At 51.9% G+C, this 23338-nt stretch overlaps 2 protein-coding genes across 2 annotated transcripts in view; both read right to left on the bottom strand.

The window, feature by feature from the left end:
• Positions 1-5955, bottom strand: part of EPB41 (erythrocyte membrane protein band 4.1) — a 227662-nt gene extending 221707 nt beyond the window's left edge. The window contains exon 1 of the mRNA XM_032759550.2: positions 5851-5955. The gene's annotated coding sequence lies outside the window, so the exon portion shown is untranslated. The remainder of the gene's footprint in view (positions 1-5850) is intronic.
• Positions 5956-21686: 15731 nt separating this feature from the next.
• OPRD1 (opioid receptor delta 1) overlaps positions 21687-23338 on the bottom strand; it is a 58156-nt gene continuing 56504 nt past the window's right edge. The window contains exon 4 of the mRNA XM_058444378.1: positions 21687-21759. The gene's annotated coding sequence lies outside the window, so the exon portion shown is untranslated. The remainder of the gene's footprint in view (positions 21760-23338) is intronic.

Below are 23338 nucleotides of genomic sequence, written 5' to 3'. Positions count from 1 at the left end.
TTTTTTTTTTTGTTTTTTTTTTTTGAGACAGAGTCTCGCTCTTTTGCCCAGGCTGGAGTGCAGTGGCGGGATCTTGGCTCACTGCAAGCTCCGCCTCCCGGGTTCACGCCATTCTCCCGCCTCAGCCTCCCGAGTAGCTGGGACTACAGGCGCCCGCCACCACACCCGGCTAATTTTTGTATTTTTTAGTAGAGATGGGGTTTCACCATGTTAGCCAGGATGGTCTCGATCTCCTGACCTTGTGATCCACCCGCCTCGGCTTCCCAAAGTGCTGGGATTACAGGTGTGAGCTACTGCGCCCAGCCCTGACTTCACTATTTATGGCTCTACCTTTTGTGACATTGGGGCCATTTTTTTTGTTTTGTTTGTTTGTTTGTTTGTCTGAGACAGAGTTGCCCTCTTGTTGCCCAGGCTGGAGTGCAATGGCGCGATCTCGGCTCACTGCAACCTCCGCCTCCTTGGTTCAAGCGATTCTCCTGTCTCAGCCTCCCAAGTAGCTAGGATTATAGGAACATGCCACCATGTATTTTTGTATTTTTAGTAGAGATGGGGTTTCATCGTATTGGTCAGGCTGGTCTCGAACTCCTGACCTCAGGTGATCTGCCTGCCTCGGCCTCCCAAAGTGCTGGGATTACAGGCTTGAGCCACCATGACTGGCCTTGTTTTTACTTGTCTGTGCCTCATTTATTCATCTGCAAACTGGAGATACTATTAGTATCCAACTCACAGGGTTGATGTGAGGATTAACATGGGTCAATACATGTAACACATCTGGAAGGATGCTTGGCACACAGTAAACCATTCAGAAGTGTTTGCTACTATCATTACAGGGGCTGTCGGCATGGGTTTCAGAGGGACCCAGTGTGGGTGAGGGGTACCACCTACCTGACAAAGTTGCTGTAGGGGGTTAATGATACAATGGGAGGTGAAGTTGAGTACAATGCCTGGTACCGGCAACTGTGCAATAAATGGTGGTGTTATTCTTTTTTTTTGAGATGGAGTCTCGTTCTTATTGCCCAGGCTGGAGTGCAGTGGCACGATCTTGGCTCGCTGCAACCTCCACCTCCTCGGTTCAAGTGATTCTCCTGCCTCAGCATCCCGAGTAGCTGAGATTATAGGTGCCCGCCACCAACCATGCCCGGCTAATTTTTTGTATTTTTAGTAGAGACGGGGTTTCACCATGTTAGCCAGGCTGGTGTCGAACTCCTGACCTCAGGTGATCCGCCCACCTTGGCCTCCCAAAATGCTGGGATTACAGGTGTGAGCCACCGCGCCCGGCCGGTGGTGTTATTCTTAGGGCTTCTCTCCAGCACAACCCCTGGATAAAGCATCTCAACAGAGGAGCTGTCAGAATGCTCCCACACCACAAACACAAACCTGGAACTGCAGCTTTGGACTGAAAAATGACCAGCAATCACATTCTCACCTGATTTTACAAATGCCTCATCTCCTTTAAGCTTCACAACAACCCAGGAAGTGGACAAAGGAGAAATTGTTACTATTCCCACTTTAAAGATGAGGACAGTTAAGTGAAGGGACTTTCGTGTGTCCTCAGGGGTGCCACTTCACACCTCCAAGCCTAGTTAAGTGGCCAACCCAGGATTCTAGCTCATATCTGCCTGGATTTTGTTCTCCGGGTTTTCCCTTAGTTTATTTTCCTTCAGTCTCTGGGGTACTGGCTGAACAGCCCCAGACAAGCCTTTGAACCTCTCCAACCTCAGTCTCTTCATCTGAAATAGCTATCAAACAGCTGGCCCAGGATCAAAGATGTTCCTGACCCAAACTCTTCCTTCACAGACTCAGTCGCTGTCACTCCAAGTCCTCCTCTCACCCTTTATCCTATTGCTGACCTCAGCCACTAACCCAGGGGTCAAGGAGTGTCTACACTCATTTAAGTCCATGCTTTACAGATGGGGAAACTGAGGTCCAAAGTTGGCCACATACCCAAGGTTGCCTTTCAGTGCCTGGTCTTGTACCTGGGCAGTAGCTGGGTGGCGCTGCCCCTCTGGGAAACCCCTAGTGGGCCCTGGCTGACCTGGAGGTTGCTCCCTCTGCCCCTTTCTCTCTATGCTGGGCCCAGGGGCCACCCAACACAGGCAGCACAGCTTGTTCCCCAGCTCCCCAGCCTCAAGATCCCAGAGCTCAGAGCTTGCTCCAGCAGGGGTCAAACAGTTCCACAGGTAAGGGCTGAGCAATGTGGGCACCTTAGTACCCGTGGGGTGGAGGCGCCCACTCTTAGTTAAGTCTGGGCTTTGGAGTTGAACCTAAGTTCAAATCCCCGCTCGGCCACTTCCCAGCTTTGTGACTTTGGTCAAGTCTGTTCAGCTCCCTAAACTTCCGCAAAACAAAGATAATATTTCCCTCATGAGATTGTAAGGATTGAATGAGTTAATGCAGCATATTAAAGGCTTAGAACAGAATGCTGTGCATAGTAAGTGCTTAACAGGCAGTGGCTGTAATTATGATTAGAGAACACAGGCCAAGAACAGGACTTGTGGGCCCATCATACTCAGCCTTGATCTTGCTCCATCCTATGCCCTCACGTGGGGTGACAGTAGGGGGTAGACTAAGTCCCAAACTAGGTCCTGAGGCTATAGTAATAGGTGCTGCAAGACCCATAGAGACTTTAGACTTATCTCCCCTACTCATTTCACAGAAAGGGAAACTGAAACCCAGGCAGAAAAGTGACTAGCCTGCAGACTATAACGGAGTGGAATCCCACCCCCTTTAATAAATATCAGAATCAGGCAGGCACGGTGGCTCACACCTGTAATCCCAGCACTTTGGGAGGCCGAGGTGGGCAGATCACCTGAGGTCAGGAGTTCGAGACCACCCTGGCCAACATGGTAAAATCCTATCTCTACTAAAAATAAAAAAATTAGCCGGGCATGGTGGCAGGAGCCTGTAATCCCAGTTACTCGGGAGGCTGAGGCAAAAGAATCGCTTGAATCCGGGAGGGGGAGGTTGCAGTGAGCTGAGATCGTGCCACTGTACTCCAGCCTGGGCAACAGAGTGAGACTCTGTCTCAAAAAAATAAAATAAAAATAAAATAAAAATAAAATAAAATACCAGAATCTTAGGCCCTGGGAAAATTCTGAACTCCCCTATCCCCAGGAACTGTCATTACAGGCCCATTCTGCAAACCCCTAACAAATCTCAGGGCACCGTAACTCTGTGGTGAGCCCTCTGTGAGCATCCTGTTCAGTTCTGTGGCTGGCAGACCTGTATATGGTGCACAGCACATGCTCAGGAAAGGCTTAGAGAATAAATGAATGAAGTTCGGTTTCGTTCCACACCTGGGCTCAGGATTCCTCTCCAGGAGTCCCTCCTTGCACCTCCCCTCCTCATTCCCACTCCAGCCTCTGTCTCACCCTGCAGCCTAAGTGCCATCAGCTGGGCCCAGCCCCAGCCAACAGAGGTCTGGACCTCCGTGGGGCCTGCACAGCGTCAGCATCTTCCTAGCCAGACGGACGTTCCTGCCCAGCACAGCCAGCCAGGCTCCTGGCCATGGTCCATTCTGCAGAGAGGGTGCCGGCCCTGCCCTGCCAAGGCTCTACCCGCACTGGTCTGGGGAGTAAGGCGGCCTGGGTGGGAGCTTCTGTTGGCACCTGGAGCCTACAGGAGGGAGGCCAGCCCTGGTCTAGGAGGTAGAGGCATGGGCCAATCAGGAGACAGCCGGTGTGGGGCCTCCTGGCCTCAATGAGTACCACCCACACACCCAGGCACTCCACCCATGCCCCATGTTGCTGGGACCTGTCAGGTGGTGCCTGGCTCTCCTATACATACAGCGGAAACCTCAGGGCTTCCCCACTCCATTCCCTTCTTAAAACACACTACTGGCCTGCTCTCAGACCAGCTGCCGTTCTGGTCTGCATACACATTACCTATTCGATGGTGCTTATGCCTGCAAGGTCCGGATTATTGACAAAGGACAAGCCTGGGACTCAGAGAGGTGAAGTGACTCATGCAGGATCACACAGCAGGAAAGTGGAAGGGTCAGGATTCAACCCAGTTCTGCTGTGTGCAGAGCCTACTGGGCACTGGATGTCCCCTTTCCTCCCTCCCTCTGCTCCCTTCAGCTTCTGGCTCCCTTTCTTCTCAAACCTCCTACCTCCTTGCGCAAAGTTTCTCCCGGCTTAGAATTAATAATTCCTGGCCTGGCGCGGTGGTGGCTCACGCCTGTAATCCCAGCACTTTGGGAGGCCGAGGTGGGCGGATCACGAGGACAGGAGATCGAGACCATCCTGGCCAACACGGTGAAACCCCGTCTCTACTAAAAATACAAAAAATTAGCCGGGCGTGGTGGCGGGCGCCTGTAGTCCCAGCTACTCGGAGAGGCTGAAGCAGGAGAATGGCGTGAACCCGGGAGGCGGAGCTTGCAGTGAGCCGAGATCGCGCCACTGCACTCCAGCCTGGGCGACAGAGCGAGACTCCGTCTCAAAAGAAAAAAAAAACGTTAATAATTCCCACCTCCCAGCTGCTTTAACGCCTTATTTACAGTTATTTCCGAAGTGTCTGTCTGACACCCCGGAGAGCCTTCAAGGCAGGGAGTGATCCCAGTAGGTGCTCCTTAGACTTGGGGGTCTGTCAGTCTATCTCCACCCCCCTCCCCAACATGCAGAAGTCCCTTGAGCCTCCTCCTGCAGATCCCTTCCCCACCCAGCCTCCTGCCAAGACCATCCTCCAGGCCTGAAACTGGGTGGAGGTAGGGAGCTTGCTGAAGCTCCGGGGCGCGTGCCAGGGCTCCGGCCCCTCCCCAGCCCCTTCCGCTCCCCTTCAGTAGCTGAGCACCTGACCCTGGCACTAGGCAGCCCTCACAGGGACTCCCAGCTGCCCTAAGCCCAGCCCCAGCCAGGCTCTGTCCAAGCCCCCTCCTTCTGGAGGAAAGGGCTCCAGAGGCGGAGAGGGGGTCGTCCGTTCCCGGACCCAGGAGCTATGGGTCCTAGAATCACCTTCCCCAGCCCTCCTCTCCCCTCCCCACTCCTGGAGCCAGCTCGGGCCCGGGTTGGTCTGGACAGGTCCCTGCCTCCAACTAGCTGGAGAGGAGGAGTCCTGTCCCACCCTGAAGAGGTGGGGCCTGCCGGGAAGTGTAGGTGAGGGCGAGACAATTCTTGAGGAAAGACAGCGGACAGAGACAGGAAGAGACAGCCAAACAGAGACGAGAGATGAGAGATACAGGGAACCCAGAGATGAGAGCGAACCGGACAGACAGACCCAGGAGACCCAGACAGAGGGAAGTCCCCTAGACCAACCCCGGCAGGGAGGGTGTGGGGCTGGCGCGGCCTGGGGGGTCACCCCGGCGGGCACAGTTGGCGCCCCAGCTGGCGGGTCCCTGGGTCTGGAAACTCAAAGTCAGTTACGTAAGGGCCGGAGCGGGGCGCGGGGCTCCAGGCCCCGGAGCCCCCTCCCGTCTGCGCGTCGCCCGCCCGCTCCAGCGCTGCTGCGGGCCCGGCAGGAGCATGCGGGGCCGGGCAAGGTGGGGCTAGGGGGCGGCCGGGGGCTGCGCCGACCTGCAGGGACTCTCCCGCGGACACCGAAAGCAGGACCCCCGCCCCAGACAGCCAGGACCGGCCGGACCCGGACGTGTCTAGCTCTGGATCCGAGCTCCTGGACCCCTCCTCCAGACTCCCACGCCCCTCCCTGCACCCTGAACTTTAAGACGCCCAGACTCCTTTGGACCCCAAGTTCGGATTCTGGAATTCGGGACCCCTGGGCCCCTCAGCCCTGGACCCTTCGACCCTGGTCTCGCCTCTCCCGGGACGGTCCGAGCCCTTGGGGGTAGGTTCTTCTGTCCCTCACCCCGTCCCTCCCGGGGACCGAGGGTCGCCCCCCCAGGTGGTCCAGGCTCACCTGGGCTGGGTGCGGCGGGGACCGGGCCGGACCGCGTTCTGGCTCCGCGCCGCTCTCGCCCTTTAAGAGGTTCCTGCCACTTTGCCCCGCCGGGGCCTCCACCTGCACTGACAGGGCAACTCCATCGTGAGGCCCCGCCCCGCCAGCTAGGCCCTCTGATTGGCGCAGGCAACTGCCGATCAGCGGGGCGGGGAGGGGTGGCCCGGGCAGAAGAGTCGCAGCTGAGAAGGGGCGGGGGCTGCAGGTGTGGCCTGGTCCGGAGGGGACACTGAGCCGGGGGCTGCTTTGATAGACCCCAGAGGTCAGGGGAGGGAAGGGCAGGGAGTTCCTGGATTGACTGGTGTGACGTCATATGACAAAAGTGTGAAGCAATTTGACACGTGGTACTGCCCCTAAGGGTACTAGGTAGAGGGGTTGGTCAGAGGGGATCTAGGGAAGTGACCCTGAGGAGACTCACCTGGGTCACCTGTTCTACCCCTTCGTCCAGCGTGACCTTGAACAAGTCACTTCTGTGGATCTGAATTTCGTCAACCATAAATCTTACAATGTTTTTCTGAGAATTAGCGATGTAAGTTAAATGTCAAGCATAGGTCTGGTACACAGTAGGCGTTCCGTAAAAGCGAGTTCTGGATCCTGTCATGCCCGCCTTGCCACTCTTCTCAGTGACTTTTCCCCTCCTGATGGTCCACTGCATCAACGCTGGCAGGGGCTTCCATGGTCACTGGCCGAAGAATCATCCCCTCCCTTCCATTTCAGGCCTGAGCTGGCTTACATATGCCCATGTCAGGAAGCTCACCACCCGGCAGAGTGGCCTCTTTCTTTTAAAACTAACCCTGACACTTCAAAAGCTCTTCATCACAGAATCATAGGATCATAGAATATTCCAGGCCAGAGCACCGTGGAAAACTAACCTTTCTTTGGACAAATATGGCAAACTGAGGCTCGCTGAGGACAAAGGCCTTCCTCTGAGTGTAGTGATCTTCCTACTAAATGAGCTAACTCAATTACTTTGGGTGAGCTACTAACTCTCTCCAAGCCAGTTTCCTCCTCTGCAAAGTGGGGTTAATAAAAGAATTTTCCTCAAGGGTTGTGGCATGAATTGAATGAAAGAATCCATGTCAAGTGCTAAGAACAGTACCAGTCCCAGGGTAAGCATGCAATAAGCATTAGCATTTATTATAATTATTGATGTCACTGTTATATTGAGACATAACTGAATTAAAAGTCATACATTGACTGACTCTCCCCCCCTCCAAATTCACTGAGGCCTTCTCTGAGTCAGGTCCTGTTTGAGGCTTCAGGGCCCTGGTTCCTGCCTTCAAGGAGCCCATAGTCTAGCAGAGGAGGGTCAGACTGAGCCCTTTGACTGGGGAGATGTTTTCTGATAGAGGGAGGTGGGCTCCAAGGGACTAAAGTGTTTGATCCTTCGACCAGAAATCAGGACACTTGAGACCCTTTCAGTCTCTATCCCTGTGAATCCCCTGGGGAAGCCTGGTGTGTGTACACACACACACACACACACACAACTAGGCTCCTAAGCACATTGATGTACCTTTCACTTGCCTATATCACACCTGCCCACCAGACAGTATTGCCCAGGGGTTATGAGGTAGGGATTTGGAGGCGGGTGAGTCTGGGTTTTGGGCTTTGGGGCAAGGCACCCGCCCCCCGCCCCGGGGTAAAATGAGATTAATAATAGTGCTAACTTTATATAGAGCTGTTGTGATGGTTAAATGAGAGTATGTGAAAATATATTTGCAAATAGTAATGAATCGAGTAGTATTTTTTAATTGCTCTCACGTGTACTCATGCACCCAGGAGAGCGCAGGCTGTGAAATCTTTGATTTGGCCCCTGCAAACAGTGGCTCCTCCCCCAACCCCATCCCCACCCCTGACTCAATCAAAGGGCTAGGGAGAGGAAAACCCCAGCAGTCAGGTGGATGGGGTGATTCTAAAGAGCTGCTACGGGCCCTGCCCCCGCCCTGCTGGGGCAGCCACGTGGCTCTAGCTCTGTTGGGCTGAGCTGCCTGTGGGTGACTCAGCAGTGCCAGTGCCTGCCCCAGCCTGATAAGAGTGTGTGTGTGTGTGTGGTGGCCAGGGAGGGCTCTGCGTTTCTGAATTTGTGCGTGGGGAGTGCATTTGGGAATACGCTTGTGATCCTTTATCTCCTGTTTCTTGCATTTGTGTATGTGTATGTGTAGGGGGGTGTGTTTTGGTGCTTGTGAGGGTGTGCCCCTGTTTGTGAGTTTATATAGAGGGTGTGAATCTGTGTCTGTCTGTGTCCTATAAACAGGTTCTCCTCTGGACCTCAGGCCCTGGGACCTAGAGAGCTCTGCCCCATCCCACGACCCCTCCACCTAGGCACCTGTGTGTGTGTTTCTCGCTGAGGTGACTTGTGCACTTGTGTGGGTGAAGGCCTTGTGTGGCTTTGTCAGTCACTGAAGCAGGGAGGCTGTCACTACCTGGACTGCAGGCCCCCTGCCCCACGGCCTCTGCCAGTGACATCATAATCTTCGCCTCCATCCCCAGACTGCAGGGAGCACTTTGCTACCTGAGATGCCCCCGTTAGCAGTGACCTCTTGAAGAAGCCACTCACATTTAGCGATCCTGGTTCTTTTACAAGCATTTGCTCATTTTATCTTATTGAATCCTAACAGCCAAAAATGTTCTAAAGAGCTTCTGAGGCTCTGAGAGCTAAAGTGGCAACCCAAGGTCATGCCACTCTTTTTTTTTGAGACGGAGTCCTGCTCTGTCACCCAGGCTGGAGTGCAGTGTCGTGATCTCAGCTCACTGCAACCTCAGCCTCCCGAGTAGCTGGGACTACAGGCACAGACCACCATGCCCGGCTAATTTTTTTTTTTGTATTTTTAGTACAGACAGGGTAGAGGGTGTGAAGGTGACAGGCAGGGGGCAGCTTTCCTCCCTCGGCTGAGCATTCAGTTCCCTGGAGCCTGTGGGGCGCTGATAAGCTTGGGGGGTGGAGGAAGGAACCTGTTTGCGTCTCCCCCTCCTCCTCTGAGAAGACCTGGACCTCCAGGAACTCCTTATCCTGCCAGAGCCTGGGCACTCCCACCAGCTTCAGATGGGCTTGAGGTGGGTGATAAAGAAGGCAAGGAACAGACAGGGTGGGGGCAGGGGAGTGCACACGTGGGAGCCTCTGTTCCTTCAGCAGCGCTTCATTGAGCGAATTATTAAAAGTTGAGACTGACAAAGGGGCAGAGAGTCACAAGACCAGGCCACAAGAAATGGTAGAGAGGGAGAGGATGTTCAGGCCTGAGGCAGGGGGTGTGGGTGTTCCGGGTTTGAATCCTGACTCCACCATTTACGGGGCTTGTGACTGCCTCCTAGCCTGTCTCCTCATCAGTCGAATGCGGTAATGGCTCTCACCCTGCCTGCTGTTCCCAGGCCTATGATACCAGAAGGGAAAGGCATGTGCAAAGTGTGGGTAATGGATGTTCCTGCTGTTACTATGAGGAAGGCCCTAAAGCAATTGTATGCCCAGAGCCCAGAGAGGGGAAGGTGATTCCATCTGAGGGAGTAAGGAAGACTGCCTGGAAGAGGTGACCTCCCAGCTGGACATTAAAGACTAATTTACTACATGGAAATGAGAGAGGGCATTCCAGGTGGAAGAACAGCCTGCACGAAGGCTTGGAGGTAGGGTAGTGAAGGTGTACTCTGGGAACAGAAAATGGTCTGGGAGAGTTGAAGGACAGGGTGAATCATGAGACCAAACTGTGGAAGGCTTCAAATGCCAGGTTAAGACACAGGGGGAAGAGACATTTGGGGATGGTCAGTGAATCTTTGAGACAGAGGGGACTAGGGTGTAGCAGTCATTTAAGGTTGGGTAAGGGGACAGTGAAAATCTGTAGGCAGTGGGTCAGCAACCCTTCTCCAGGAGAATGCATTTGAAATTTGGGGCCGGGCACAGTGGCTTACGCCTATAATCCCAGCAGTTTGGGAGGCCGAGGCAGGCAGATCACATGAGGTCAGGAGTTCGAGACCAGCCTGGCCAACCGTGGTGATACCCTGTCTCTACTGAAAATACAAAAAAATTAGCCAGACATGGTGGTGGGCACCTGTAATCCCAGCTACTCAGGAGGCTGAGGCAGGAGAATCACTTGAACCTGGGAAGCAGAGGTTGCAGTCAGCCGAGATTGCACCACTGCCTTCCAGCCTGGGCAACAGAGTGAGACTCTGTCTCAAAAAGAAAAGAAAGGGAAGGGAAGGGGAGGGGAGGGGAGGGGAAGGGAGGGGGAAATTTGGGGAGAATCCTTAGGAAGACATTGAGGTGGGGAGGAGGTAGCAGAGCCCTTCCAAGGCAGAGATGGGGGTTGGTAGGGATGGAGAAAAAGCCAAGTCAGACACCGCAGCCCAGCGAGGGGCCCATGTATGGGCACAGAAGATGCCAACAAATGAACACCAAAGAGCCCTGAAAGCCCTCACTGCCTAGGAGTTCCTCGGCTTTGCCACAGCGTGGGGCAGAGGCCAATCCTATCAGGAGAACCCCTTCCCAGGGGAGGTGACATCTCCGGAAGGCCTTGTTGAAACAGCAATGGCTGTCACTGATTGTCGGTGTATTATATACGTGCCGGGTGCTTCGCTGACCTGTTTTCACAAGATACCCCTATTTTATGGATGAGTTAAATGAGGCAGAGGGAGGTGAGGTGATCTGCTCACTATCACACAGCCAGAACATGACAAGGCCAGGACTTGAAGGTGATACTCACCGTTTGCAGGGAGGGGCAGGAGAGAGCTGATGGAGGTGTTTGGGGAGAGCTGGGATTCTGGCTTTGTGGGACTCTGAAACCTGGAATGAGCAGCTGCCAGGGTGAGGGAAAGATGGTGTCTGCCGCCCCCTTGAGGTCATGGAGCAGCTGGGGCGGAAGTGCAGAGCTGAGCCTTCCAGACTGCCAGAGGCTGACTTCCTGGGAAAGGCGGGTGCCTTTGAGTGCACAGGTGTGCACTCAAGGCAGGAGGTAATAGTGAAAGGGGAGCTTTCAAGTGGGCTATCCTGGATTGCAACCTCACCGCTTGCCACAGCTTGCTGTGAAACCCTAAGTCCCTTATGTTTTCTCTTCATTTTTTCTTCTCTGAGGACTTTGAAAGGAATAAAAGAGGTCATCAGTGGCCAGGCGAGGTGGCTCACACCTGTTAGCCCAGCACTTTGGGAAGCGAGGCGGGAGGATCACTTGAGACCAGTCTGGCAACACAGTGAAACTCTGTCTCTAAAAAAAGATGAAAATACGCTGGCTTGAAAGTAGTAAATTATCTCAATTGATTATTCATGGTCAGTTACAGATCAAACTCCTTGTTCTGTTCTTTCCCTCCTTCTCACTACTGCACTTGACTAGCCTTTTAAAAATTAATAAATAAAATTTAATTTAAAAAATAGGCCAGGAGCACTGACTTATACCTGTAATCACAACACATTGGGAGACCTGGGCAGGGTGATTGCTTCAGCCCAAGAGTTCACGACCAGCCTGGGCAACGTGACGAAACCCCATCTCTACAAAAAAAATACGAAAGATTAGCCAGATGTGGTTTACTCAGGAAGCTAAGATGGGAGGATCGCTTGAGCCCATGAGTTCTAGGCTATAGTAAGCTGTAGTTGTGCCACGGCACTCCAGCCTGGGCAACATAGCAGGACCCTGTCTCAAAAATAAATAGAAATGTAAAAAACAAAAGAGATTATCTTACATCCTATGAAGCCCTTTCACAGCCCTTATTCTCTCTTTGCAGTTGGGAAAACCGAAGACCCAATGGGCAGATCCAGGATTGTGGGGCCTGAAGCTTGTCTGAGGTGGGGGGTCTTCTTAAGATAAAGAATGCAAAGTTAAGAATACAGGCCGGGCACGGTGACTCATGCCTGTAATCTCAGCACTTTGGGAGGCCGAAGCAGGTGGATCACCTGAGGTCAGGAGTTCGAGACCAGCCTGACCAACATGGTGAAACCCCATCTCAACTAAAAATACAAAAATTAGCCGGGCATGGTGGCACGCACCTGTAATCCCAGCTACTCAGGAGGCTGAGGCAGGAGAATCACTTGAACCCAGGAGATGGAGGTTGCAGTGAGCCAAGATCATACCACTGCACTCTAGTCTGGGCGACAGAGCAAGACTCCATCTCAAAAAAAAAAAAAAAAAGAAAGTTAAGAATACAGAAGGCGGCCGAGTGCGGTGGTTCACACCTGTAATCCCAGCACTTTAAGAGGCTGAGGCTGGTGGATCACTTGAGGTCAGGAGTTCGAGGGCAGCTTGACCAACATGGTTAAACCCCATCTGTACTAAAAATGCAAAAATTAGCTGCGTATGGTGGCAGGCGCCTGTAATCCCAGCTACTCGGGAGGCTGAGGCAGGGGAATTGCTTGAACCTGGGAGGCAGAGGTTGCAGTGAGCCGAGATCGTGCCACTGCACTCCAGCCTGGCGACAAAGCGAGACTCCGTCTCACTTTAGCTGGGACTATAGGCACCCACCGCAACACCTGGATAATTTTTTGTATTTTTAGTAGAGACGGGGTTTCACCATGTTAGCCAGGATGGTCTTGATCTCCTGACCTCGTGATCCGCCCGCCTTGGCCTCCCGAAGTGCTGGGATTACAGGCGTGAGCCACCACGCCCGGCCGACCAGCCCTTTTCTAATGCACAGTCTGGTGGTCAAATAAGACATGGACGGAGTCTTAAAATGTTTAGGGCCAAGAAGAACTTAGGTATCAACTAGTCCAAGAGGTTATTAAACTCTTTTTTTTCTTTTTTTTTTTTTTGAGCCAGGGTCTCACTCTGTCACCCAGGCTGGAGTGCAGTGGCACGATCACAGTTTACTGCAGCCTCAACCTCTCCAGTCTCAAGCAATCCTCCCATCTCAGCCTTCCAAGTAGCTGGACTACAGGCAGGCACTACCATGCCTGGCCAATTTTTTGTGTGTTTTGTAGAGACAGGGTTTCGCCACGTTGCTCAGATTGGTCTCGAACTCCTGGGCTTAAGGGATCCTCAAGCCTCAGTCTCCCAAAGTGCTGGGATCACAGGCATGAGCCACTGTGCCCAGCCTCAGACTCTTAATCATAGAAGCCCAATGTATGAAACAGAGGGAAGCAGGGCTGTTCTGAGTGAAGCAGTGGGTGTGGGTGGGTAAGATGGGGTTGGCCTCCCCTCTCTCTCCCCCTACACCCTCCATGTGGCTTCTTCCAGCTCCTCTAAGGAACTACGAGTTGGAAACACTGCCCTGGTTCAAGCTCTTTGCTTTAACCATGAGAAAACAGCAGACCAGCAAGGGTAAGAGACTGGACCAAGGTCACAGAACAAGGGAGTGGCTAAGGCTGGATTCAGACCCAGGTCCAACTGGCTTCAGGTTTGAGGTTCTCTTTGCTCAGCCTCAATACTAAAGAGCTGGGACAGAACCATCCCTCCCCACCACGACCCACCTCCCCCCCTGCTCATCCACTCAGCAGAGTTGGGAGGGTGACAAGAAACTCAAACAGGTCCCAAAAGCCTGTAGGAGTGGGACAGCGAGAAGGAGCCCATTTCGTGCCCCCACATTAGAATGAGGACAGGGATTGGACTTTTCTTCTTTTCTTTTTTTTTTTTTTCGGAGACAGAGTTTACTCTGCTGCCCAGGCTGGAGTGCAGCGGCATGATCTCAGCTCACTGCAACGTCCGCCTCCTGGGTTCAAGCAATTCTTCTACCTCAGCTTCCTGAGTAGCTTGGACTACAGGCGCACGCCACTACGCCTGGCTAATTTTTGTATTTTTAGTAGAGATGAGATTTCACCATATTGGCCAGGCTGGTCTCGATCTCCTGACCTCGTGATCCGCCCACTTCGGCCTCCCAAAGTGCTGGGATTACAGGCATGAGCCACCGCGCCCAGCCTGGGACTGGACTTTTGTCTTTGTTCAGTGCTTATCCTTAGTCTGAGTACACAGCCCACCACATTGTGAACAATAAAATACTAGTTGAATGAATTAATTTAAAGCAGCAGCTCAGGGTAGGAGAACCTTCCCAGTGGTGGGGAAATTATCCCTCCAGGTCGACCTCATCGTGATCCCCTGATTCACACAGGTGTTGAACGTGTGCCCCAGTGGGAGGTGTGGATACAAAGAGGCGCATGCCTGTGCGTGCCTGTAATATGAATATATGTGTGCATGTGTATGTTAACAGATGCCAAGAATGAGTCTGTGAGAGAGGACAGAATGTATCCAAGATGTGGAGGGTGTAGGGGTGGGTGATACTTGGGTGCACAGCTAAGCGTGTATATGCCCGGCCTCTGGGTCACAGGTGTGTAGGTGTGGGCCTATTTGTGTGTGTGTGTGTCTGTGAGGTGTATGTGAACCGAATCTGGGCTGGGCTTCCTGCACGTCTTAGTAAAAATTCCCAGCTTCACAGCTTCTTCCTTCTCCTTCTCTTCAGAGCACTTTCCTGACTATCAGAAGAAGGCATTGTGAGACTTTGGGCCAGTCACTTCCCCTCTCTGAGCTCCCATCTCCCAATTTTTTGTTTGTTTGTTTTTGAGACAGGGTCTCACTCTGGCTGGAGTTCAGTGGTGAGATCATGGCTCACTGCAGCCGCAGTCTCCCAGGATCAAGTGATCCTCCCACCCCAGTCCCCTAAGTAGCTGGGACTACCGGCCACCATACCTGGCCAACTTTAAAATTTTCTGTAGAGACGGAATCTCACTATGTTGACCAGACTGGTCTCAGCTCCTGGGCTCAAGTGATCGTCAGACCTCAACCTTCCAGTGTTGGGATTACAGGTGTGAGCCACCACACCCAGCCCAGCCCATTTCCTCTTTTTTTTTTTGAGATAGTGTCTCGCTTGGTCACCCAGGCTGGAATGCAGTGGTGCCATTTCGCCTCACTGCAACTTCTGCCTCCCGGGTTCAAGTGATTCTCCTGCCCCAGCCTCCCAAGTAGCTGGAATTACAGGCACCCACCATCATGCCCAGCTAATTTTTGTATTTTTAGTAGAGACGGGGTTTCACCATGTTGGCCAGGCTGGTCTCGAACTCCTGAGCTCAGGCGATCCTCCTGCCTCGGCCTCCCAAAGTGCTGGGATTATAGGCGTGAGCCACTGCACCTGGCCCATCTCCTCATTTGTTAAACACACTCACTTTAAAGTGTTTTTGTTTGTTTGTTTTTTGAGACAGAGTTTTGCTCTGTCGCCCAGGCTGGAGTGCAGTGGTGCGGTCTTGGCTTACTGCAGCCTCCGCCTCCTGGGTTCAAGCGATTGTCCTGCCTCAGCCTCTTGAGTAGCTGGGACTACAGGCGCCCGCCACCACGCCCGGCTAATTTTTGTATTTTTAGTAGAGACAAGGTTTCCCCATGTTAGCCAGGATGGTCTCAATCTCCTGACCTCGTGATCCACCCGCCTCGGCCTCCCAAAGTGCTGGGATTACAGGCGTGAGCCACCCCGCCCGGCCTAAAGTGTTTTTAATTCATTTAATTGAAATAGCTGTTAGAACTTTTCATGGCCAAGCACTGCATAAGGCACATGGATTGAGAAAACAAATATAACAGCTGTAAGGGACAGCAGTACCTGACATATAACGGACAGTTAGTCAGTGATAATTCCCCACCCCACTCACCTCCCTCGTTCGTGTCCCTCTCTCAGGAACCAATTCCAATGCACAGCTTCCAGGGATGAGCAATGGAGGACAGAACGGAATAGAGCAGGAATAAGCAAGGGTGCTGATGCAAGATATAGCCGGCAGGTGGCAGCGGCGTCCGTGGAACGAGCCCGGTCTCGGGCAGCCTTTGCCTAAACTGCTCCCAAGCCAAGCCGTTTGACTGTGCGCACGTGTATGAACACAGGTGTACAGGTGTGCATGTGTACGGGTCAGGTGTATGGGTCACAGGTGTACAGATGGAGGCCTATTTGCATGTGGCTGTGAGGTGTGTGTGAACAGCTGCCCGCCGCCCCCACTCCCCAAAGCAGCAGCTCTTAAACTTTTGGGTCCTGGAGCATCCAATGAAGATTTAGGATCCTGCAGCTAAGTAGGAAGTTCGTATTCCATTTATTATTTTTATTTTATTTTATTTTATACTTTATTTTATTTTATTTTATATTTTATTTTATTTTATATTTTATTTTATTTTATTTTTTATTTTATTTTATTTTATTTTTTTTTGAGATGGAGTCTTGCTCTGTCGCCCAGGCTGGAGTGCAGTGGCGCAATCTCGGCTCACTGCAAGCTCCGCCTCCCGGGTTCACGCCATTCTCCTGCCTCAGCCTCTCCGAGTAGCTGGGACTACAGGCGCCCGCCACCACGCCCGGCTAATTTTTTGTATTTTTAGTAGAGACGGGGTTTCACCGTGGTCTCGATCTCCTGACCTCGTGATCCGCCCACCTCGGCCTCCCAAAGTGCTGGGATTACAAGCGTGAGCCACCGCGCCCGGCTTCGTATTCCATTTAAAAAGGCTCTGGAATCAGCTGTGGACCCCTTGAACATTCTTCTGGGTAAGGAAATACACCCAAATATATGTGTGTGTGTGTGTGTGCGCGGGTTCTTTTCAACTCAAACATATAAATATTACTTTTTAAAATTTTGGGTCGGGCGCGGTGGCTCGCACCTGTAATTCCCAGCATTTTGGCAGGCGGAGGCAGGCGGAACAGTTGAGCCCAGGAGTTGGAGACCAGCCTGGGCAACATGGAAAAACTCTGTCTCTACCCAAAAAATACAAAAATTAGGCGGGGATGGTGGCACTCGCTTTTACTTCCAGCTACTCGGGAAGCTGAGGTGGGGAGGATCACCTGAGCCTGGGAAGCAGATGGCACAGTGAGCCGAGATCGCGCCACTGCAATCCAGCCTGGAAGACAGGAGACCTTGCCTCAAAAAAAAAAAAAAAAAAAAAAAAAATTGTAAAAATGTATGGGTGATATGTGAACTTTTGTTACCTGTGTGTAATACGTACTGATCAAATCGGGTGTTTAGGGTGTCCATCCCCTATGTATAATACATTTTTGTTAAGTATAGTCCCTCGACTCTATTATCAAACACTCAATTTATTCCTTCTTACTGTATGTTTGTACCCTTTAACCCAGTTCTCTTCATCCTCCCCTCTCCCCCAACTCGCCCTTCCCAGCCTCTGCTATCTTCCTACTCCCTATCTTTAGCTCCCACATGTAAGTGAGAACACGTGATATTTGTCTTTTTGTGCCTAGCTTATTTCTTTTTTTTTTTTTTTTTTTAGTGCAGTGGCGACATCTCGGCTCACTGCAACTTCTGCCTCCCCCCAGGTTCAAGCGATTCTCCTGCCTCAGCCTCCCAAGTAGCTGCGACTACAGATGCGTGCCACCACACCCGGCTAACTTTTGTATTTTTAGAAGAGATGGGGTTTCACCACGTTGGCCAGGCTGGTCTTGAACTCCTGACCTCAGGTGATCCACCGAACTTGGCCTCCCAAAGTGGTGGGATTACAGGTGTGAGCCACTGTGCTTGGCCTTGTGCCTGGCTTATTTATCTGAAGATAATCACCTCAACTTCCATCCATGTAGCTGCAAATAACGTGATTTCATTCTTTTAATGGCTAATATTCCATTGTGTATATATACCACATTTTCTTTATCCAGCCATCCATTGATGAACACAGGTAGATTCTGTGTCTTTGCTCCTGTGAATAATGCTGCAATAAACATGAGAGTGCAGATATTGCTTTGATAAATTGCTTTCTTTTTCTTTGGGTAGATACCCAGTAGTGAGCTTGCTGGATCAAACGGTAGTTCTATTTTTAGTTTTTTGACAAATCTCTATACTGTTTTCCGTAGTGACTGTACTAGCTTATATTCCCAACAATGTATAAGAGTTCCTTTTCGCTGGGTGTGGTGGCTCACACCTGTAATCCCAGCACTTTGGGAGGCTGAGGCAGGTGGATCACCTGAGGTCAGGAGTTTGAGACCAGCCTGACCAACATTGTGAAAGCCTGTCTCTACAAAAAATACAAAAATTGTCCGGGTGTGGTGGCAGACGCCTGTAATCCCAGCTACTAGGGAGGCTGAGGCAGGAGAATCGCTTGGACCCAGGAGGCGGAGGTTGCAGTGAGCCGAGATTGCGCCACTGCACTCCAGCCTGGGTGACAGAGCGAGACTCTGTCTCAAAAAAAAAAAAAAAAAAGGGAAAAAAAAAGAGTTCCTTTTTCTGGGACCCAGGGGGCGGAGGTTGGAGTGAGCCGAGATTGCGCCACTGCACTCCAGCCTGGGTGACAGAGCGAGACTCTGTCTCAAAAAAAAAAAAAAAAAGGGAAAAAAAAAGAGTTCCTTTTTCTACATCCTCACCAACAACTGTTATTTTTTGCCTTTTTAATAATAGCCATTCTGACTGGGGTAAAATTATACGTCATTGTGGTTTTGACTTGCCTTTCTCTGATGACCAGTGGTGTTGGGCATTTTTTTATGTATTTGTTGGCCATTTGTATATCTTCTTTCACAGAACGTCTATTCATGTCCTTTGCTCACTTTTTTTCTTTTTTCCTTTTTTTTTTTTTTAAATAGTTGAGGTCTCACTCTGTCACCAAGGCTGGAGCGCAGTGGTATGATCTTACTCACTGCAGCCTTGAACTCCTGCGCTCAAGGGATCCTCCTGCCTCAGCCTCCAAAGTAGTTGGATCTACAAGCATGTGAGCCACCATGACCAGCTAATCTTTACTCATTTTATTTATTTATTTATTTATTTATTTTTGAGATGGAGTTTAGCTCTTGCTGTCCAGGCTGGAGTGCAATAGCTGGAGAGCGATCTCAGCTCACTGCAACCTCCGCCTCCCAGGTTCAAGCGATTCTCCTGCCTCAGCCTCCTGAGTAGCTGGGATTATAGGCATGTGCCACCACGCCCGGCTAATTTTGTATTTTTAGTAGAGATGGGATTTCTCTGTGTTGGTCAGGCTGATCTTGAACTCCTGATCTCAGGTGATCGGCCCGCCTCGGCCTCCTAAAGTGCTGGGATTATAGGCATGAGTCACCGCGCCCAGCCAGGTTTCTCAGTTTCTATAATGAGCACATATTCCTTTGATACAGGACTAAGAAACCTCATAAATATCATTGAAGAAAAAACCTTAATGTTCTTTTCTACCAATCTTTCCTTTTTCCCTTAGGGAGGATGGGATTCCCGTATGTTTGGTGGTGCTGTGGGGTCCCCAGCAGTCTACAGAGAGAGAGAGAGAGAGAGCGGGCAGATCTTGCTCAGGTGGGGCATCCTGATAGCAATTGTAGAAGATCCAGGCAGGGAACCAAGAGTGTAGCTAGAGCCAGCAGAGAATGCTTCCTGGGGGCAGAGGCAGTGGAACTGACCTGGAAGGGTGATGAAGCTGGCACAAGACAGGAATCTGCTCTGCCTGCCCCCTCACTGAGAACTGCCTGCCCTGAGCTGGACTTCAGCAGTCCTCTTCCTGTAGTGGGTCCCCTTCCTCCTCAAGGGAGTTTGAGGTTGCAGGCCAGGAAGTTGGAACTTAGATTCCTAGGGTCCCCCATTAGAAAGGGGCCTGAGAGATCATCTGATTTTCCATGCAAGTAGGAACTATGGAAGGTTTAAGGCAGAGTGTGTTTTCCCCTATTAATAAGAATGTACCCTAGTTTCCATGCACGGTGTCTCACTGGACCCTCAAGAGAGTCCTGGTAAATACAGTTTTAATTATTATTGTTATCTTTTTCAAAAGAGGAAAGTGAGGCCCAAAGTGGTCATACGGATAAGGTTTTCCTCAGGGTATACACAAAGGTGAATAAAAAAAAATCTCTGGATAGGCCGGGCGCGGTGGCTCTCACCTGTAATCCCAGCACTTTGGGAGGCTGAGGCAGGTGGATCACTTGAGGTCAGGAGTTCGAGACCAGCCTGGCCAACATGGTGAGACCTCCCGTCTCTACTAAAAATACAAAAACTAGCCGGGCATGATGGTGAGTGCCTGTAATCCCAGCTACTAGGGAGGCGGAGGCAGGAGAATCTCTTGAACCCAAGAGTTGGAGGTTGTGGTGAGATGAGATGGCGCCACCGCACTGCAGCCTGGATGACAGAGCAAGACTCCCTCTCAAAAAAAAAAAGAAAAAAAAAAATCTCTGTATACATTCACATCAACACCAAGCTGCTCTCACTCATGCTGTGCGCGCACACACACACACACACATACACACACACACACACACACTCACCTTCACAGCTTCCTTCCCAGCTTTGGTGGGAGGTGGCTCTGACTAGACCTGTCAGGCCTCTGTGAAGTCTTCCTGACTGAGTCTCTGTCTATGAGCAGAGTGGGGCCAAGAAGCCACCCCAACCCCCACCCCCGAGCAGCCTGGCCGCCCTGGCCCTGCCCACACAGCCTGCCCTGAGGCATGCTGAGATCCCAGTCTGCATCAGGGCTGCCCATCTGCCTTGGTGTTCATCACCTTGACATGAACAGGCCCCAAGGTGGGTGGCCCTGGGTTGAGGACTTTGAAGGGAAGTTGCCCCAGGGGTGGGGGAGGCTCCAGGCTCTGGTGGCCTCCTAAGGATGGGTCACAGGTGATGGGAAACAGATCTGGGTGAGGAAAGAATTGCCTTCCAGGGAGTTACTTATTAACCACAGGGACCAGCGACTATTTCAGAACACCGAGGAGGTGGAGGTCTCCTGGGGAACAGGGTTCTAACTGCCACCCCAGGGCCACCTTGAATGCACACAAAGAGGTCTGGTGCTTCTATGGCCTGAAGGAAGAGTCACTGAGGGGCAGAGAGATGGGAGAGAGATTTAGTGGAGCCCCAAGAGGCATGTGGGGTGGGCAGGGCTCTGGAGGACAAGGGACTTAGATTAGGCGAGTGGCGGGGGCGCAGGGAAGGGGAGGAGGCAGTGCGGAGGGTGGAAGGGGAGTGGAGCACGGAGGCCTGGTTTGGTTCAGAGCTTGCTCTAGGAAATGCCTGCCTGTGTGTCTGTCTCTCCCATTAAACTAGGGTTTTTTTTTGTTTTTTTTTTTTACACAGTCTCTTTCTGTCGCCCAGGCTGGAGTACAATGGCGCAATCTTGGTTCACTGCAAACTCTGCCTCCCAGGTTCAAGCTATTCTCTGCCTCAGCCTCCTGAGTAGCTGGGATTACAAGCACCCACCACCACGCCCGGCTAATTTTTGTATTTTTAGTAGAGACGGGGTTTCATCATTTTGGCCAGGCTGGTCTTGAACTCCTGACCTCGTGATCCACCCGCCTCGGCCTCCCAAAGTGCTGGGATTACAGGCGTGAGTCACCACACCTGGTCCAAACTAGGGTTCTTAAGGACAACATTGCCTCTCCCTCTGAGACAGGTCGTCAGGGCAGAGCCAGACTTCCCCATAGGCTTATGTGATCCCCCAGACTGAGGCCCCCTTACAAGGGAACCTGGCAGAGGTGAGCAAACAAAACAGCCAGAGATGCAGACACCGAGAAGAGGGCTCACTTTATTGAGAAATCAGAAGCTTGAGTCCTTGGTACCAAGATGGAGCCTGGGGTAGGCAAAGAGCCTGAAAACAAAGCTTTTGAGTTAAGCTTCCTTTTTCAAATGCCCGCCTTCCTGCCCCCAATTGGGGCAGCTCCTATTACAGACCCCCAGGCATGCTTTTCCCTGTCTGTGGGCAAATGCCCAGTCGATTTTACCAATAGATGTCTGTTTCTGGGACCCAGGAACACGAGGGAAGTGTCTCAGTTCTTTTCCAGGATGGCAGAGCCTTCAGAACCATCAACTCCTCACCCTCCATGGTGCAGAGGCCCAGAGAGGGACAGAGACCTGCCCAACATCACAGCAATGAACTGGACAATGAAGATTCAAAACCGCATGTGCTGTCTCCTCATTCCAAGAGGAGATTCTAGATGAGCCTCATCACAGGAGTGTATCTGCACCGGCACCCACCAAGGGACTCCATCCCCATGATGCAGATGGCCCGGGACCTTCTTCCTTTCCAGGCTGTCCCTTCCTCTTGGGTCCCTGAGAGGGCAGTCCTGGTGAGGGCAGGAGAGGACAGCATGGCTAAGGAGCTTGGGGAGGAGACGTCCTCTTAAGAACTGCTTTCCAGCCCATGTCCCACCTTCTGAAACTCAAGGAGATGGTTAAAAGAGAAGAGCCTTGCTCCAGACTCACCTGCAGCATTAAGAAGCATGGGTTGGGCTGGGCACGGTGGCTCACGCCTGCAATCCCAGCACTTTGGGAGGCCGAGGTGGGCGGATCACTTGAGGTCGGGAGTTCGAGACCAGCCTGGCCAACATGGCGAAACCCCGCCTCTACTAAAAATACAAAATTAGCCGGGCACATGCCTGTAATCCCAGCTACTCAGCAGGCTGAGGCAGGAGAATCGCTTGAACCCGGGCAGCGGAGGTTGCAGTGAGCCCAGATCTCGCCATTGCACTTCAGCCTGGGCGACAGAGTGAGACTCTGTCTTAAAAAAAAAAAAAAAAAGAAAAGAAAGAAAGAAAAAAAAGAAGCATGGGTTGGTGCAGGCACGGCCTAAAACATTAGATAATATGAAAAAAGCTGCATTTGTTGGGCACTTACTATGCACCAGGGACGTTGTTCATTAGCTCAGTAGATAACTACTGTGGGCCCATTTGCATTTCCTGGGAACACTTTCATGACCAAAACAGACAAGGTCCTTCACTCAGAGCCTCTTTCTGAATCTTCTCAACTTCTCACCAGGTAAGTGCTGTCATCCATGATTGAGAAATGGCTCAGAGTGAAATGACACGCCCAAGGTCACACGGCAACAACATGGCGGTCAGTCAGAAAATTATCAAACAAGCAGGACTTCCAAGGCAAGGAGGAAATGGATGGGGAGAGGGACCCTACCAAGGTTACAGCAGTTTTTCGAGCAGCTGGCACGTGCCTCTGCTGCCAACATGATGAGGCGCGGAACCCAGCACAGGGAATGCTCAGCCTGTGACTGTGAGCTGGATGTGAGAGTCTCCTGCGGGCCCTCGGTATACTCAGAGCGTCTCCTCTCAGGGGGCAGGAGGAGGAAAGCAGAGGAAGTGGACCTTGAAGGACCAGAGGTGGGATCCTAGCTGGGCCAATCACTGAGAAGCCATGTGGTCTTGAGCAAGTCAGTCCCTTCTCTGAGCCTCAGTTTCCCCATCTGTAAAATGGAGGTAATGATACTAACGCCTACCTCATCATCATGCTGTGAAGATTAAATGAGTTACGCCATGGAAGTGCTGTACATTACCCATTGATAATGTCTCAGTGGCCTCTCAGTGCCACACTCTGAAACAACTCATCCCCGGTGATGGTGCTGGGACTAGAACCTGGGCAACCTTGCAGCGCCATGCTCCACTGCATCACTACGTCCACCTCAAGGGCTCCCTCCAGCTCCTCTCTAAGCCCCATTTTGAATTCCCAAGCTGCCTGCAGCCTGAACCACAGAGCCAGCTGTCACCCAGCTCTCAACATCTGCAAGCTCAGCGTGGGGCGGCCAGGTCCTGATTTGCTCCCGTCACTCCTCCCAGCTCCCAGAAATAAAGGAATAAATACATGATGAAAGAGAGGCATGTGTATGTGTTTTGTGTGTGAGTGCAGGGGCCAGGATCT

The sequence above is a fragment of the Hylobates moloch genome, unplaced genomic scaffold (genome assembly GCF_009828535.3).
Source record: "Hylobates moloch isolate HMO894 unplaced genomic scaffold, HMol_V3 SCAFFOLD_9, whole genome shotgun sequence".
In the NCBI taxonomy this organism is placed as follows: Eukaryota; Metazoa; Chordata; class Mammalia; order Primates; family Hylobatidae; genus Hylobates; species Hylobates moloch.
Note: the sequence above shows the minus strand (reverse complement) of the source record. Positions and strands in the feature narration are given on the sequence as shown.